Source organism: Pinus tabuliformis, chromosome 1_2 (assembly GCF_031772625.1).
Source record: "Pinus tabuliformis cultivar Carrire ecotype Pingquan chromosome 1_2, CPIR1, whole genome shotgun sequence".
Lineage (NCBI taxonomy): Eukaryota > Viridiplantae > Streptophyta > Pinopsida > Pinales > Pinaceae > Pinus > Pinus tabuliformis.
This window is the reverse complement of record NC_142298.1, coordinates 1209328972-1209346676: the sequence shown is the minus strand read 5'-3', so window position 1 is coordinate 1209346676 and position 17705 is coordinate 1209328972.

Below are 17705 nucleotides of genomic sequence, written 5' to 3'. Positions count from 1 at the left end.
CTGTGTGATTTCCATGCTAATATTTGGATGCATGGTACATACATGTGGTCATTTGGTTATTTTGTTGTCATTGGAATGGGATTTGCCTAGATTGACAGTGGCTTCATCCTTGCCTTTCCATTTTCGGATAGGCATGATGTAGTGGTTTCTCTATTTTCTTAAGCTTTGGATGGTCATTAGACTTGGATCTTGGTCGAGGTGGTCTCGGCAAAATTCGCAAGGGTCAAGGGTGGAGTGTTGAAATATGGCAACAAGAATATTCCAATTTAATTTGTCCTTGAATTAAATTGTGAATTAAAATCAAATTTAGTCTCAACAACTACTTGGAAATAATTAATTAATTAATTTTAAATTAATTAGTTGGAGAAATTCAATTTAGAAGTCTTTCTAGAGTCATGCAAGAGTTATCCCTTAAATTAAGGAGATAAGATTGAGTTATATTTGAGTTGTAATTAGTTAACTCAGTTTACTGAGTTAAGTCCAGTTAAATTAGTTCCAAATTGTTTGAGGAAATAATTGATGCATTAATGCACTCAACTAGTGCTACTCCAGTTAACTGGAGATTCCCTCATCAAAAACTCATGCATGTCTATTATGAGAAAGACCCAGTTGATATTAATGTTAAAGGATAGTGTACTATTAGTTGCATGTGTTTTCTCATGGAGAAAACTCATGCATGAAGTCAAGGATTTGTCCTCGAGGATTGCGAAGTTTTGAAGGAGAATTTTCCACTTGGTAATAGAAAATCATCCACAAGGAACATCGCAAGGAAATAGGAGCTTGGAGGGCAGAGAGGAAGGTTGGAGAGAAGCCAAGATTGCCTGTGAGCTTCTGTGAGGATTCTACTGAAAGCTGGCTAGCTGTGAGAGCTAAGGATTTGTATAATTTCTATGTATTTCCACCATGTCTGATAATGCAATAGTGTGGGGTTTTTAGCTGAGGCTTTCCCCAAAGTATTTTCATGTGTGTTGTGCCATTGATTCTTCTTCTTCTGGTTATATTGTTCAGCTCGATCTTTAAGCTTCCACAAATTGATAATAGAAGTAGGTTATAATATTATGATTTGATTTATATTGCATTATCGGGTTAACCTACACAGATTTTCTACATGGTATCAGAGTTAGAATTGTATAAATTAGTCTACATGGTATCGGAGCTATGAACAGTATACGGAGAAGAGAATTCGAAGTTTGAAGTTTGGGGTTGCAGGTGCAAATCAAATTCATATCATACTTCAATGTTGGCCAATGACGTTTTGTCTTGAGACTCGAGTATGCCTTGGAAGGTAGCTCAAATTACATAGCATGGAAAGATAGAATGGAGGCTGTATTAGAAGACAATGGCTTGAAGGAATTCATTGATCAAGAAATCCCAAAGCCAACTTCAACTAATGCACAAGAGTTGGCTAAGTGGAAGAAGTGTGTGGCGAAGGTGAGATGGATCATCCTTGAGGGAGTTCGAGACCATATTGTCTTGAGTCTCCATGGGAAGGATACTACATTTTCAATGTGGAACACATTGAAGGACCTCTACAAGAGCAGTAGTGACTAGAGGAAATTGGCAGTCAAGGATAATCTTCGAAGAATTAAGATGGAGAAGGGCAATACTATTTCCACATATTTGAACAAGCTCACCACCTACAGAGATGAGCTTGGCAGTGTGGGAATAACTACTACCGATGATGATATGGTGAGCCTCACTCTCCTTGGCCTTCCAAAGAGTTGGAATAGCTACCTGGACTCTGTGAATGGAAGGGAAAAACTGCCGGATTGGGAACAACTTTGGTCGATCTTATGCAGGAGGAGATCAGGAGGAGCACATGAGATGGTCCTTCATCCAAGAATGATGATGAAGAAAATATGGCCTTAGCAAGTAAGGCAAGGAAAGGGAAGGGGAAGGCTTCCCATTTAAAATCGAATTCTTCTCATGGAGGGAAGAAGGGTGACATGTCTAAAGTAATATGCTTTAATTGTCACAAGATGGGACATTATGCGACTAATTGTCCATCGAAGAAGTCCAAGAAGGGATCCTTGGAAGGATCAGAAGGTGAGGCATTAACCTCTCAGTTCAAAATGGACTTTACCCTGATCACATGCATGGTGTCACCGAGGATGGGTTGTGTCTGGTATCTTAACAGTGGAGCCTCATTCCACATGACTGGTGAGAAAAATTTATTCAGTGCCTTAAAGGAGAAAGACCTCAAGATGTGCATAGAGATGGGTGACGACAGAAGGTATAGTGTTCCAAGAGTGGGCAAGGTTGCTTTTCAGAGGGAGCATGGAGCTCCTCTCACCTTGACAGATATGATGTATGTGCCTGGACTGAAGAAGAACTTGGTATCGGTCGCGATGTTGGAGGACAAAGGCTACGATGTTGTCTTTAGTAAAGGAAAGGCAGTCCTAAGACACATAGACACATGTTAGACCTAGAGGATAGGGATTCAGGTTAAGAATATCTATAAACTAGAGGTAGATGATTGTGTAGCATTGAGTATGAAAGCAGAATTGGTGCAAAGCCAAGACATTGGCGAGTTGTGGCACAGGTGGTTGGGCCATTTGCATCATGGGGCTTTGAAGATAATGCAACAAATATATACAGGACTTCCCAAAGGTAAACTTGAGCAAGTTGACACATGAAAAGGTTGTACCTTGGGAAAGTACACCAAGTATTCCTTTCATGTTCGAGACAGTCGAGCAGAGGCTATCTTAGAGTGAGTTCATACTGATTTGTGTGGACCATTCCCGATGGCATCCACAGTGAAGCAAAGGTATTAGGTGATTTTCATTGATGACTATTCTCGTAAATGCTGGATTTATTTCCTGCAGAAGAAGGACCAAACTTTCACAAAGTTTTGTGCGTTCAAAGCTTTGATCGAGAAAGAGTCAGGGAAGAAGATCAAGGCCTTGAGAAGCGACAACGGTGGAGAATATGTCTCTCAAGAGTTTAAGGACATCTGTGCAATGGAAGGAATTAAACGAGAGTTGATGACACCTCATAACCACAGCAGAATGGGGTGGACGAGAGGAAGAACATAACTATTGTAGGGGTAGCATGGGAAATGTTGCATGACCATGGCCTACCACTTCACTTGTGGGCTGAGGCATGCAACACAACAGTCTATTTGTAGAATAGAAGCCTGCATCTCATACTTGGGATGAAGACACCAGAGAAAGGTTTCTCTCGTAAGAGACCAGATGTGGGTCACTTCAGGATATTTGGCTCATCGGTATATTGCCATCTGATAAAGAATGCATGGAAGAAGCTTGAGCTGACAACAGAGTTGGGGATATTTGTGGGGTACACTAATACACCTCACAGCTATCGGGTGTACTTTCCTACCAGTCGGAGGATAGTGGTTCATAGAGATCTCAAGTTTGATGAGCAGAAGGCCATGCAAGTTTCCCTTGAGAGGGAGCTCCAACTACAGGTTGTGGAGGAACTGTTGGTTCCTAAGGAGGAGGAGCCTTCGACTGATGCAGAGTAGCCGCATGCAGAGGTTCCATGAGTGGAGACATCCACTCAAGCAGAGTCTTCCAGAGATGGACGGAAGCGCATAAGAGAAGCTGACAGATTGTTGGAGGACGTGAGAGAGAATGTGGGAGCACCATCTTCTCGGCGTAGACAGAGGAGGTCACCTAAGAGGTACACTGGATACATGGCCCTTGTTGGGGAATGTGTTGAGACCGAGCCATCTTCCTTTGAGGAAGCAGTGCAGCAGCCGATTTGGTTTGATGCTATGGTGGAGGAGTATGACTCCATAGTTCATAACAATGTTTGGGACATGGTTCTGAGACTGTAGAACAAGTCAATTGTGAGTTTCGGTTGGATTTACAAGGTGAAGCAAGCTACTAATGATAGTGTGGAGAAGCATAAGGAAAGATTTGCTGCTCGTGGCTTTTCATAGGTCGAGAGGATCATGTTGCTATAGTATATTTCGACAAAGGAGCAAGATGCTGACATTTTGACAAAGGCATTGTCAAAGTGTAAATTCAAGTTCCATAGAGACAGGATCGGGTTGGCAGATAATCCCTTTCTTGTATAGAGGGAGTGTTGAAATATGGCAACAAGAATATTCCAATTTAATTTGTCCTTGAGTTAAATTGTGAATTAAAATATAATTTAGTCTTAATAGCTACTTGGAAATAATTAATTAATTAATTTTAAATTAATTAGTTGGAGAAATTCAAGTTAGAAGTCTTTTTGAAGTCATGCAAGAGTTATCCCTTAAATTAAGGAGATAAGATTGAGTTATATTTGAGTTGTAATTAGTTAACTCAGTTTGCTGAGTTAAGTCTAGTTAAATAAGTTCCAAACTGTTTGAGGAACTAATAGAGAGTTAACAATCAGTTGATGCATTAATGCACTCAACTAGTGCTATTCCATTTAACTGAGGATTCCCTAATCAAAAACTCATGCATGTCTATTATGAGAAAGACCCAGTTGAGATTAATGTTCAAGGATAGTGTACTATCATTTGCATGTGTTTTCTCATGGAGAAAACTCATTCATGCAGTCAAGGATTTATCCTTGAGGATTGCATAGTTTTGAAGGAGAGTTTTCCACTTGGTAATAGGAAAATCATCCAGAAGGAACATCACAAGGAAATATGAGCTTGGAGGGTAGAGAGGAAGGCTAGAGAGAAGCCAAGATTTCCTGTGATTATCTGTGAGGATTGTACTAAGAGCTGGCTAGTTGTGAGAGCTAAGGCTTTGTATAATTCCTATGTATTTCCACCATGTATGATAATACAATAGTGTGGGGTTTTTAGGTGAGGCTTTCCCCAAAGTATTTCCATGTGTATTGTGCCACTGATTCTTATTCTTCTGGTTATATTGTTCAACTTGACCTTTAAGCTTTCACAAATTGATAGTAGAAGTAGGTTATAGTATTTTGCTTTGATTTATATTGCATTATCGGGTTAACCTACACAAATTTTCTACATGGAGATGGGATTCCCCTTGGAACATTTGACGAATGGGTGGAGACAGGAAAATTCCTCTAGAGCTAGTGAAGAAAATTGGATATATCTAATCATGTTTTGATGTTAATGATTTTTGGACAGGTTTAGTTGAAATCACAGTGGTTGGCGGTTGAGGTGGTATGGCCTCTAGAAGCTTGATCGATTCTATTTTGGTTTAATCCATATAATCCCACATTCATTCTTGGAATATGGCACAAGGGTGATTGGTTGAAAGAGAGATTTGGTTCACCCAAATCTATGGTCGAGTGGTATGTGGAAGTCCCTGACATGGGACCAGCTTAGTTGAAATCACTGTGGTTGAGGGTTGAGGTGGTATGGCCTCTAGAAGCCTAATCGGTTATATTTTGGTTTAATCCATATGATCCCACATTCATTCTATGAATATGCCACAAGAGTGATTGGTTGAAAGAGAGATTTGGTTCAACCCAATCTATGGTTAGGTGGTACGAGGAAGTCCCTTACTTGGTTGCCCTTTACATATGCTAATATGAGTTATCTTCCTATTGTGATTAATGTGCACATGTACTGGTTATTATGTTGATATTATGTTTGATTTGTCATGGATTCTATTTTGGTTATATATTGGTTATAGTCATGGTTGAATGATGTTCTCTTACTATGGATCTTGTTCATGATTTTATCAATTATGGGATGGCTAATGTATGCATGGGCTAACAAGTATTGTTATAGCTAGTGTTATGAAACCAGCTCAAGAAAAGAGAGAAAAGATAGATCAACGCCTTAGAATTCAGCCTCTTCGAGGCGGCAACCTCCTTTACATTACATAAATGAACAATTCTTGGATGATACAAATGACAAAACCTCCTTTCTATATATAGGAGTCTAAGGAGTCACAATATAATCCAGCCGACCTAACAATAATAATATAAAGCCATAAAAATAACATTAGAGGGATTCTATGGGGCACAGTGATAACAATATGGGGGCAATAGGGGCACAACAATATTAATAAGGGGTATAACTACAATAGTAATGGGGTAATCACTAGTATTATAGGGACCCAACATGCCCCTCTCCTTCAAAAAAGTGTTGTCCTCAAGGCTTGAGTAGTTCTGGATACTTTTGCATAAAATTCTCATCCTCCCATGTGGAATCTTCAGCGGATAAGTTCTTCCACTTGATAAGATACTCTGAAATTGATCGATTTCATAGCTGTCGAGTTCTTGTTTCTATGACTGCTTCCGGTTCCAATATAATTTTTCCTTCCTCGTCAAGTTCTGGCAATATTTTTTGAACTTGGAGCTTGTCATCTATAACCTTCTTTAAACATGAAACATGGAAAACTGGGTGCAATCGAGAAGCTGCAGGAAGCTCCAATTTGTATGCCATAGTACCAATCTTTTGCAACACCTTGTACGGACCATAATACTTTGGTGATAATTTATTATCCTTCTTAGCTTGCTTGAGGGACATTTGCTTATATGGTTGTAGCCGTAGGAATACCCAATCACCTACATCAAAACTTCTTTCACTGCGATGTTGATCTGCCTGTTGTTTCATTCTATTCTGTGCCAACACGAGGTTATCCTTTAAGAGTTGGAGGACTTGTTGTTGATGTTCGATGTGATGTTCCACTGCCTGAACCTTAGAATTTTCTCTTAAATATGATGTGATAGATGGTGGTTGATACCCATAAAGTGCCATAAATTGGGTCATTTTTGTTGCTGTATGGAAGGAAGTGTTATACCACCATTCAACCAAAGGCAACCATTTGACCCATTGTGTCTGTTTATCAGATACAAAGCAACGAAGATATCCTTCCAAACATTTGTTTACTATCTCAGTTTGCCCATCAGATTGAGGATGATAAGATGAGCTATGAGCTAACTGAGTACCAAGACAAGAAAATAATTCTGTCCAAAAATTTCCAGTGAAAATGGGATCTTTGTCACTTACAATAATCTTTGGGTTTCCATGTAGCTTTTGAATTGTTTCCATAAATGCAGTAGAAACTATACTGGATTTAAATGGATGTGATAATGCACAAAAGTGTGCATACTTGGTAAGTCTGTCAACTACCACCATGATGACACTCTTTCCCTCAGACTTTGGTAAACCTGTGATAAAATCCATTGAAACCTCCTCCCAACGTTGGCTTGGAATGGATAAAGGTTGTAATAGACCTGGTGTCTTAATTGTTTCAACTTTATTTTGTTGGCAAACCAAACATTCCGCCACAAACTTTTGAATATCTAATTTAAGGCCATCCCAAAAAAATTCCTTCTTAACCTTGTGGTAAGTTTTTAAAAATCCTGAGTGCCCTCCTAAGGGAGAAGTGTGCAATTCCATAAGAATCTTTTGTTTTAGCTGGGAATTCTTACAGAGGTATAAGCGATCTTTGTACCATAACGAATCATTTTGCCAGCTAAATGTATCAGACATACTGGAATCTTGTTGTAACTTTCGAATAAGTTCCCACACTTCTTCGTCATTCTTCCATTCCTTCCTTGCTTCGTTTATCCAATCTGGTTGGATAATAGAAATGGTGCACAACAATGCTTCCACATCCTCATCCTTTCTTGAGAGTGCATCTGCCACCATATTTTGCTTCCCTTTTTTGTAGATGATTTCAAAGTCATAACCCAACATCTTTGTGACCCACTTTTGTTGCTCTTCAGAGGATAATCTTTGTTCTAAAAAGTATTTAAGGCTATCATGATCCGTTTTTACCTTGAAGTGTCTTCCCATTAGGTAGGGTCGCCATTTCTTAAGTGCATGGAGTATTGCCAACATTTCCTTCTCATAAATAGCTTTGTGTAAAAAATTTCCCTTGATTGGACGACTTTCAAAAGCAATGGGTCTTTCATCTTGCATTAAAACAACACCAATTCCATTTATTGAAGCATCACATTCCACAATAAAGGTTTTTGTGAAGTCCGGTGTAGCTAAGACTGGTGCTTGGCACATTGCCTCTTTAAGATGTTCGAATGCCTCTGTTGCTTCTGGGGTCCATGAAAATGCATCTTTCTTCAATAATGTTGTTAGAGGTGCTGCTATTCTCCCATAATTCTTAACAAACTTGCGATAATACCCTGTCAACCCGAGAAATACTCGCAGATGCTTTATGGATGTGGGAATTTTCCATTCCTTAATGGCTTTAATTTTGCTAGGGTCTACCTTAACTCCTTCATGAGATACAATATGACCTAGATATTCCACCTCTTGTACTCCAAAGAAACATTTGGATCTTTTTGCATATAACTGTTTCTCCTCCAATAGTTGTAACACCCTGTCAACATGTTCAACATGATCCTTCCAAGACTTGCTGTAGATTAGTATATCATCAAAAAATACTAACACAAATTTTATAAGGAATGGTTTGGAAATTGAATTCATCAAACCTTGAAATGTTGAAGGTGCATTGGTAAGGCCAAAAGGCATGACCAAAAATTCATAATGACCCTCATGAGTTCTAAATGTTGTTTTCGGAATTTCTTCAATCTTCATTCTGATTTGATGAAATCCCTAACGAAGATCCAACTTGGTGGAGTAAATTGATCCATGCAATTCATCCAGAAATTCATCAATGACAGGAATGGGAAACTTATCTTTAATAGTGAGCTTGTTGAGCTCCCTATAATCCGGACACATGCGCCATGATCCATCCTTCTTGTGCACCAATACGACTGGAGCAGAGAAAGAACTTTGACTTGGTTGAATTATACCAGCCTCTAGCATTTCTGCAACCATACGTTCAATTTCACTCTTTTGGGCATAGGGATATCTGTACGGCCTGATGTTTGGAGGAACACTTCTTGGAATCAGATGAATAGCATGATCATGATCACGAATAGGTGGGAGACATTTGGGAGTCTCAAATACCTTGGAATGATTGTCCAAGACTTTTTGGAGATCTGGAGAAATAGATGATTCCACTGTGGACACATCTAGCGAACATAATTGTGCAATTACACCTCTTTGTTCCTTTTTTAGAAGCTTTGTCATACCGTTAGAGCTGATTATCTTTCCTGGTTTCCCTGCAATACCCCTTAATTCAACTTCCTTTCCTTCCACAGAAAATTTCATGAAAAGTTCTTGAAAATTAAAAGCTATTGTACCCAAGGATTGTAGCCATTGGACTCCTAGTACAACATCAGCACCTCCCATTGGAATGGAAAGCATTGGGCTAGTCAATACATATTCTCCCATGGATAGCTTGATATTATGGCACTTTCCGAGCAATTTATTGTTCCTCCATTTGCAACCATCACTTGACACTCTGGTGCTGGATATAAGAAGCAATTCAATTCTTTTGCTACCTTACAATGAATAAAATTGTGGGTACTTCCTAAATCAATCAACACTATTACGTTTTTCTTCTTGATTTTTCCTTCTATATTGATGGTTTGAGGAGTGGTAATTCCCGCCAATGCATTACAAGATATGGTCGGATTCATTTCTTCTTTATCTAGGCTTTGTTCCTAGAGTATATCCTCTTCTTTTGACCTTTCTTGCTCCTTTTCTTCTTCCTCTTCACAATCTATGTAGAATAATTTCTTCTCAGCACACTTATGACCTTTAGTGTATTTGCTATCACAACTGTAACAAAGCCCTTTTTCTCTTTTTTCTTCCAATTGTTGTGGTGTCAACCTTATAGGTTGTGGAAGACTAGCGGCAACAACACTTCCGTCTTTATAGTTGTGAGTGGTATGCTTCCTGGTTGCCATAATTTTGCTTTCCATTTTTCTTGCTAACCTGAATGCCTTCTCTAATGAATCAGGTTCCCAAAGGCGAACATCATGTTGGATATTATCCTTTAAAGACCCTATGAACACATCAATCCTATGCTCCTCTGGAATATCTTTTACCCTTATGTTCAATTTTTGGAACTCCTCAATGTGCTCCATTATTGAACCCTTTTGTTTGAGACTTATCAATTGGCTAAAAAAAGTGTTTCTTTTTGTATCCTCATAATGTGCTATCAATTCTTCCGTAAAAATTGCCCAAGTGATAAATTGTTTACGAGAGCAAAGCCATTGATACCATACAAACTGATTTGGTTCCAAATATAAAGTTGCCATACGTACCTTTTGTGTGTTTTGCACATTATTGAGATCGAAGAATTGCTCCATCTGTAATATCCATGTGGCAGGATCCCTGCCATCAAACTTCCTCATATCGATTTTTGGAATATGGTGAGTCTTCGATCCAACATTAGAGTCTATGGAATCATGATTAACATTTCTTTTGTTCTCATCATGAGTTTCCTTTAGTACCCTTTCACCCTTAGTGACCATTTCTTGTAGCAACTTATTCATATTTATCTTCAATTCTTCCATCTTATCATCCATGCCATCAATTTTAGCGTCCATGCCATTCACCTTAGATTCCACGCCATCCATCTTAGCTTCTACGCCTTTCTTTAAACAATCCATCTTAGCTTCTACACCCTTCTTTAAACCATCCATCTTAGCTTCTACATATTTCCTTAAACCATCCATCTTAGATTCTGTTGCTTTTTGTGCAAGTGACACTTGTTGCACTTGTTCTTGTAATTTTGATATATCATATAGCATTTCTTCTTCTTCTTCATGAGTCATGCTAGAGCTTTCAGGTTCCTTACTAGGTGTTTGCATTTTCTTTCCTCGGGGCATTAGTTACCGATAATAATTCTCTGATATGCCCTTTGAATTCCTTCAAAATAAATTTTCAAACCAAGCTTAAGCAAAAATTAAAGAAAATCTACACACCTTTTTTCCCTTTGTAGGAGCTCGATATTGCGTCTGATGTATCTCTGTATTTTCTAATTATCTAGTTCTAAATTTGTGATCTGTAGTAGCCCTCTGTGTCCTCTTTCCAATGCCACAATTTTGACCCAAATTGGATTCTCCAAGGAAGAGTTATGCGAAATCTCCCACAGTGACTTGATTATAGACTAGTTCAATAGAGCGAACTTGTACAACGTGCCACGAGTCACTGTTTCGACCTTTGGATCTGAAAAATACCCGCAAGAAACTACAGTCCGTCCTCTTTCTGTACCTTCTTACGAAACTTCAATCCGATCACCAGAGAGAAAGTTAAGATGCTTTTACCCAGGTCACCTGTTTTGAATGTAATTCAGGAGTCTGCACAAATACCAACTTCCTCAGATCATATCTCCGCAAATATCACGCGAAAAGTTCTGAAATTCAGTCCCAAGGTTCAACGCGATTTATTCTCAAATGGGTTGTCTTTGCGACTTCTGAAACATCACAGAAAAAAAGTTATAGCGAAAATGCCACGATGACCTGTTTGGAGCAGCAAAACCCTAGAATCCAAAGCTCTGATACCAAATGTTATGAAACCAGCTCAAGAAAAGAGAGAAAAGATAGCTCAAAGCCTTAGAATTCAGCCTCTTCGAGGGGGCAACCTCCTTTACATTACATAAATGAACAATTCTTGGATGATACAAATGACAAAACCTCCTTTCTATATATAGGAGTCTAAGGAGTCACAATATAATCCAGCCGACCTAACAATAATAATATAAAGCCACAAAAATAACATTAGAGGGATTCTATGGGGCACAGTAATAAAAATATGGGGGCAATAGGGGCACAACAATATTAATAAGGGGTATAACTACAATAGTAATGGGGTAATCACTAGTATTATAGGGACCCAATAGCTAGCTTGAGAGGGAATTGAGCCTTCTTGATGATTCTCTAATGATGTTAAGAATATCATGATCATATATGCATTCATGACCTAGTGCTACTATGTTTACCATATGTTTAATGAAATGTCTATCATTTATTAGGCATATCTTAAACAGGATCTAGCTCTAGTATTGATTTTTTAGAGTTGTGAATATCCTAGATATGATTTTGGAAAGTTCTAGGTTGTTCTAGGAAGTGGTCTATAGGCAAAACCTAGAAAACCGGCACAGATCTTCCAAGCGCATTCTCTGAACTGAAGAATTTTGGTTATAAATGCATGTAGGAGGGCTCATGAGTGTGGTTGGAGCCTTCCAACTGCATGCATAATGTGTTAAGTGTGCGATGTGGGTGTAAAGTTTGAGAAGTGAAAGTTCCATCTCAAAGATTGATCTCTTGTGGTTATTTTCAATCATTGGGGTCATGTAGTGTCCCTGAGGGATGGCAGTATGTTTCCGGTTAGTAGATCCCACTTCCATAATTGGAACTTGGAGGTCAGGTCATGTCATAGTAACACTGAGCTCATGTTTACCTTGGAAATATTATAAAAGCAGGTAAATGTGGGATGGGGTGGTTACACTTGAAATTTGCAATTTCTTGAGAAATGTATTTACAATAGCTTATGTCCTTTTATGTCATGTTGTAGAGCTCACCACTAGGAGTGACTAGTTCTAAGATAGGCGATGATGATGTGCCCCCCAAGTTGCTAACTATGTCTGTGCATGCACAATAGTGGAAACCCTAAATTTGGGTTGCTTTCCCCACACTCCCTTGTATAAGATTCCGATTGACCAAAAGTTGGGCACGAACATGTGGTTTGACCATGGCTATTACATTGCAGCTCATCATAGTGCCCCAAAATCATCTATTATGTGTACTAAGTAGTCTAGCTGCTTGTTTCAGCTGGAGGGATGTCACACGATGTCATGGGTCTCTTGGGAATGCATTGGCCTCGAGTTGTAGGGGCGTCACAACAATGAAGCCTTTGTCACATAAAACTTTATAATAATATTTCACAACATTTAATAGATAGGTAATAAGTAGTTTTAATTTTAGGAGAGTACTCCATTACTTGTGGGATTAAGGTTAGATGTTACTAAAAAGTATATGAATACATTAAAATTAACATTCACTAAAATTACAAGGGATACTAACCTTTCTACTAATACTATTTAGGTTAAAAATCTCTTTTGGTATTGGAATAAAACCTAAAACTAATTTTATTTGGCTAAGAGCTTGTTTATCTAAGACACAAGGAAACTCTACCCTTTACTAGTGGGTCATTTCAAGTAACATAGTTTTACTTATTCAAGGATCGTGAGGAAGCCTACATTCCAAATAAAATTAAATTATGACTACTAATACTATTAACACTATTGATTGGAAACTAAGTAATGATAATTTTTGCTACACACACACACATACATATATATAGTGTAACAATAAAACCAAGGACTTCGTTAAATTTTTTCAAACAATAATAATAATCATTCAAAATCACCTGGAGAGAAATTTGGTTGTTATGTGTGGTTACATACCCCTATTCATGTAACAATGCTTCATGCATTGATTCTAAGTGTTAGTGTAAGGAGTTGTCAAAATGTTCTAGAATTTGGATCACTTCTTGGTTGTGATATGATTGTTTTCTATTGATAGAACTATGCTATATTAAAATCACACAACCCAATGACCTATTAACTTAGATAACATTGTAGTTGAATATTCTTTTGAAACCAACATTGAAAACATTGAAGATATTTGAGGCCAAGCAATAGGAATATCATTTCTAGGAAAGTGTAAGACACAACCCAATGCATTGGAAACTACCAGGCACAAATTAATGGGATATTAACTTATACAACTTGGAGTATTTATTTTAAACCTGTAGTGAAAAAATTGAGAAGATTCAAAGTGGATTATTTTGTTTGATGTGAAAACTTAGGTTACATATTATACTTTGAGAGAATATATTTGGATTGCAATGTCATGCAAATTTTGGAAATTCACACAGTTCATTCAAATTTATTAGCGATTGTACTCAATATGTGCACTAAAAAATTGTTATGGTTGTTATTTTTATTGTAGTACCTATCATCAAAGAATTTGATTTCATACTCATCCACTTATAAAATTCGTTGTATACCATACTATTTCACTGTAATTGAAAATTTTAAATTAGTCTAGTTATATGGTACATCCACACATACTCCAATTCATATTGTCTACACGCATGTAATCTTCATACTAGAAGTTATTGCTGTTAATTGAATTTCATTACCAATTGTAATCAATATGTGCACTAAAAAAAGGTTCTATTTGTTTTTTTATTATAGTACTTGCCATCAACAAATTTGATTTTATACCCATCCACTTATACAATTCGTTCCATACCCTACTATTGCACAATTGAAAATTTTAAATCAGTCTAGTTATATGGTACATCCACACATACTCCATTTCATATTGTCTACATGCATGTAACCTCCATATCACAGGTTATTGTTGTTGTTTTGTTGTAATTAAAAATAAATATTTTTTAGTGGATTAAAATACGAATTTTGGTTGAATTTTCTATAATCAAGCTATAGAAGCCGAATCATATAGCCATTAATGCACTTCCATGCCAATTTGTGTGTTGCACAAAGGTTGTATAGCCATTGAAAATAGTCTAATTCCTGCCATTGTCCATAAAAAAAATCTGTATCAAATTCCATCCCTACAGTTCATACCTACCCATATGATTTTAACTCTTACAAGACCCATGACTTGGAACTTGGAAGGAGACTCCATTTGATAATCCAAAAATAGATCTAATATAGTAAATACGAAAAAATGCAAGTTGATTCGTACTGTGAGAGAATGTAATTCAAGATCTATTAATATATTTAATTTCCAAATACATATGTTCAAATTAAGCTAATAAAACTACCTAGGTAGTGCTTAGATGTAATACCCCACCCCAAATTTACCTGCTTTTACAAGATCACCGGGGTAAACATGAGCTGAGAGTTACTATACATGACCTGACATCCACGTTACAACTATGGAAGTGGGGCCTGCTCGTACGAAACTTACTGCAACCTTCCAGGGACACATGATCACCCAGACATTAGACAAATTTCACAAGTGACCATTCCCTCAGATGGAACCACCTTTTTAACCCACACTACCTACCAAACACACTCATGCATGCGGACAGAAGGCTTCAGCCGCACTCACAATCTGCCCTCCATGTGGCTATAACTGAAATTATTTAGTTAGGAGGGTGCGGCCAAAAGCCCTGTTCCATTTTTTAGGTTAGTCTTCAAGCCAACTGCCCAAATCTACCTAGAACTTTCCATAACTTTGTCATTAACCCGTAGGAGTCTTCATTCTCTATTCTTGACTCTATTCCTACTCAATCTTGGAAAATACATGATAATGATTTAGACAGACACTTTTTAAACATAGTAACTATAGGTCGTCAATGCATATATGTTCATTGTTTCCTTAATTTCATCAGAAAAACATCAATAAGGCTCACTTCCCTCTCAATCTAGCTGCATCAAACACTAGTTAGCTCATTCATTCATATAACCATTAAATAACTTATCAAACCATGAAAAATATCCATAACAAGAGCACATCATTTAACCATGCCTATAACCAACATTTAACCAGAATGAATCCATGACAAACTAGTCATAAAATCAACACAATAATCAATACTTGTGCTCATTGACCTCGATAAGCAACAACAAATAATAACATATGCATAAAGCCAACCAATTCAGGGACTTCAACATACCACCTAACCATAGATTGGGCTAAACCAAATCTTTCTTTCATCCAATCACCCCCATGCCATATTCGAAGCATAAATGTGGGATCACATGGTATAAACCAAAATAGAACCAACTAGGGAATCTAGAGGCTAAACCACCTCAACCCTAAACCACAATTATTTCTCCTAAACTGGTCTAGAAATCACTAAAACCAAACAAGCTTGGATGCCTCAAACTTACTTCACCATACCCAGAGGAATTTTCCTATCTCCACCCACCTGTTAAAAGTTCTAGGAGAAAACCATCTCCACCCTCAACCCTTGGGAATTTTCCTGAGACCACCTCAACCATGATCCAAAATCTACTAGCAATCCAAAGCTTAACCAAAACAGAGAATCCACTACATCATGGCTATCTAGGAAATAAAAAAGGCAAGGTTTTAACCACTATCAATCTAGGAAAATACCATGCCAATGCCTATAAAATAATCATGTAAACTAAATGCATGCACCATGCATTCAAATCCCAACAAGGAAATCACACACACAACCTGTTACCTGTAAATCCACAACTATTTTTTGCCCTTACTTGTTGTTTTCCAAACTTCCTATTGCACTCCCTTGCTTGTTCCTTTCTTGCTTCCTTGAGTTCAAGTCCTCTCTCTCTTTCTCTTTTTGCGGAGTACCTTTTATTGTAGTATTTTCTCCTCCTTTTTTCCTCTCTTTTCCCCCAAAAGAGAATACTAAAATGATGTCTCCCCAATTTCTCTTATTTTTCTTTTCATTTTCCTTCATTTTCCCTTGCATGCATATTCTCGTCTCTTCACCTTCCTTTTCTCCAAAAAATTATTGAATTAATTTCCATTTATTACCCTTTTCCTTTTTCCAATACCAATGAAAATTCCAATTTCCATAGCCAATACATAATTAACCACAAGTAACCTCCAACGTGATGTTTTTCACCTCATTCAACTTGGAATATGTATCCCATGACCTTGGTTTTAATTTTTCCTTTTTACATGGAAATATAACCCAGGGTTGTTACAAACCCCTCCCCCTTTGGGGAACACCATCCTTGGTGTTTTATGACATGTATAACTAGAAAAAACATTTGAAAAATATGAAAACATATTGTTTATGGAGCTTTATAAACATAACTCGATGCAATATTTACAATGATGTACACATACATACCTATGCACATTTTATTCAACCAACAAATAAACATACTGCTTATGGAGATTTAAAAACACAACTCGACACAATATTAACAATGATATACACATATATACTTATGCACATTTTCTTCAACCAAAAAATAAGAGGATATTATCCATGCATCAACGACAAGGGAATCCATACGATCACACCTCCACTCTCAAAAGTAGTACTAGGGATTCACCTCCTTCCTAGGAAGTCCAGAATCCACTATCAAAATCAAAGTCTGCCTTCAATTTCTAATGCTAAAATCCTTGCGCTACTTGTTCTCTCAATGAACAGTTATGATGCATGTAAAATAACATCTAACCATAGGGTCTTCATGTTTTGGGAAGTTTTAGTGTCTACGAATAAACGCTTAAACCCCTAGACTAGTAGCTAAGTCTAGAACAATAGTCAAAATCATTCTCTACTTTCCTATGACCAATAGATAAAATAAGAGGCAAAGAAGCCTACCTGTAGCTTTCTCTTGCTCCTTATATCCCTTGACCAACTTTGTCGCTTCTCTCCATACTTAATCCGCTTGAAGAGTACCTGCACACAGACAGAAGACAACAACCAATCAAAGCACATGATAATGATCTATTGATTAAACATAACATGGCATCAAGTACATGATACACATATGAAAGCATAAATGAATAACAAAAGCATATGGAAAAAGCTTTGAATACTTTATTAGTAAAAGGAAGAGTTACAACCCATTGCTCGATTCAGCATCACTCCTCCAGTTCAATCCCATCCTCTCCTCATAACAAGAAAGACATTTTGACATTACAATACTTGAAATAAACTCAAGTCTCATACTAACAGAATCTCCCTATAATTCAATCATTTCCAACCCTTGATCACTTAGATGAGTGGTATTTTTATAGGTGAATGAAGGAAGTTATGCCATAAATGGTGATAATGAATGCCCTCCCAAACTTAGAATTTAGTTCCATGGAGGAAGGGATAAGGGATTGTTGTTCCATAACTCCCTTCCTCATCCAAATACGAACCCAAAGGAGTAGATAGCCTTGAGAAACTTCTAGAGGCATCCAATGGATAAGGAATCTTTCAAATCCTCATGGAAATTCGCTCAAAT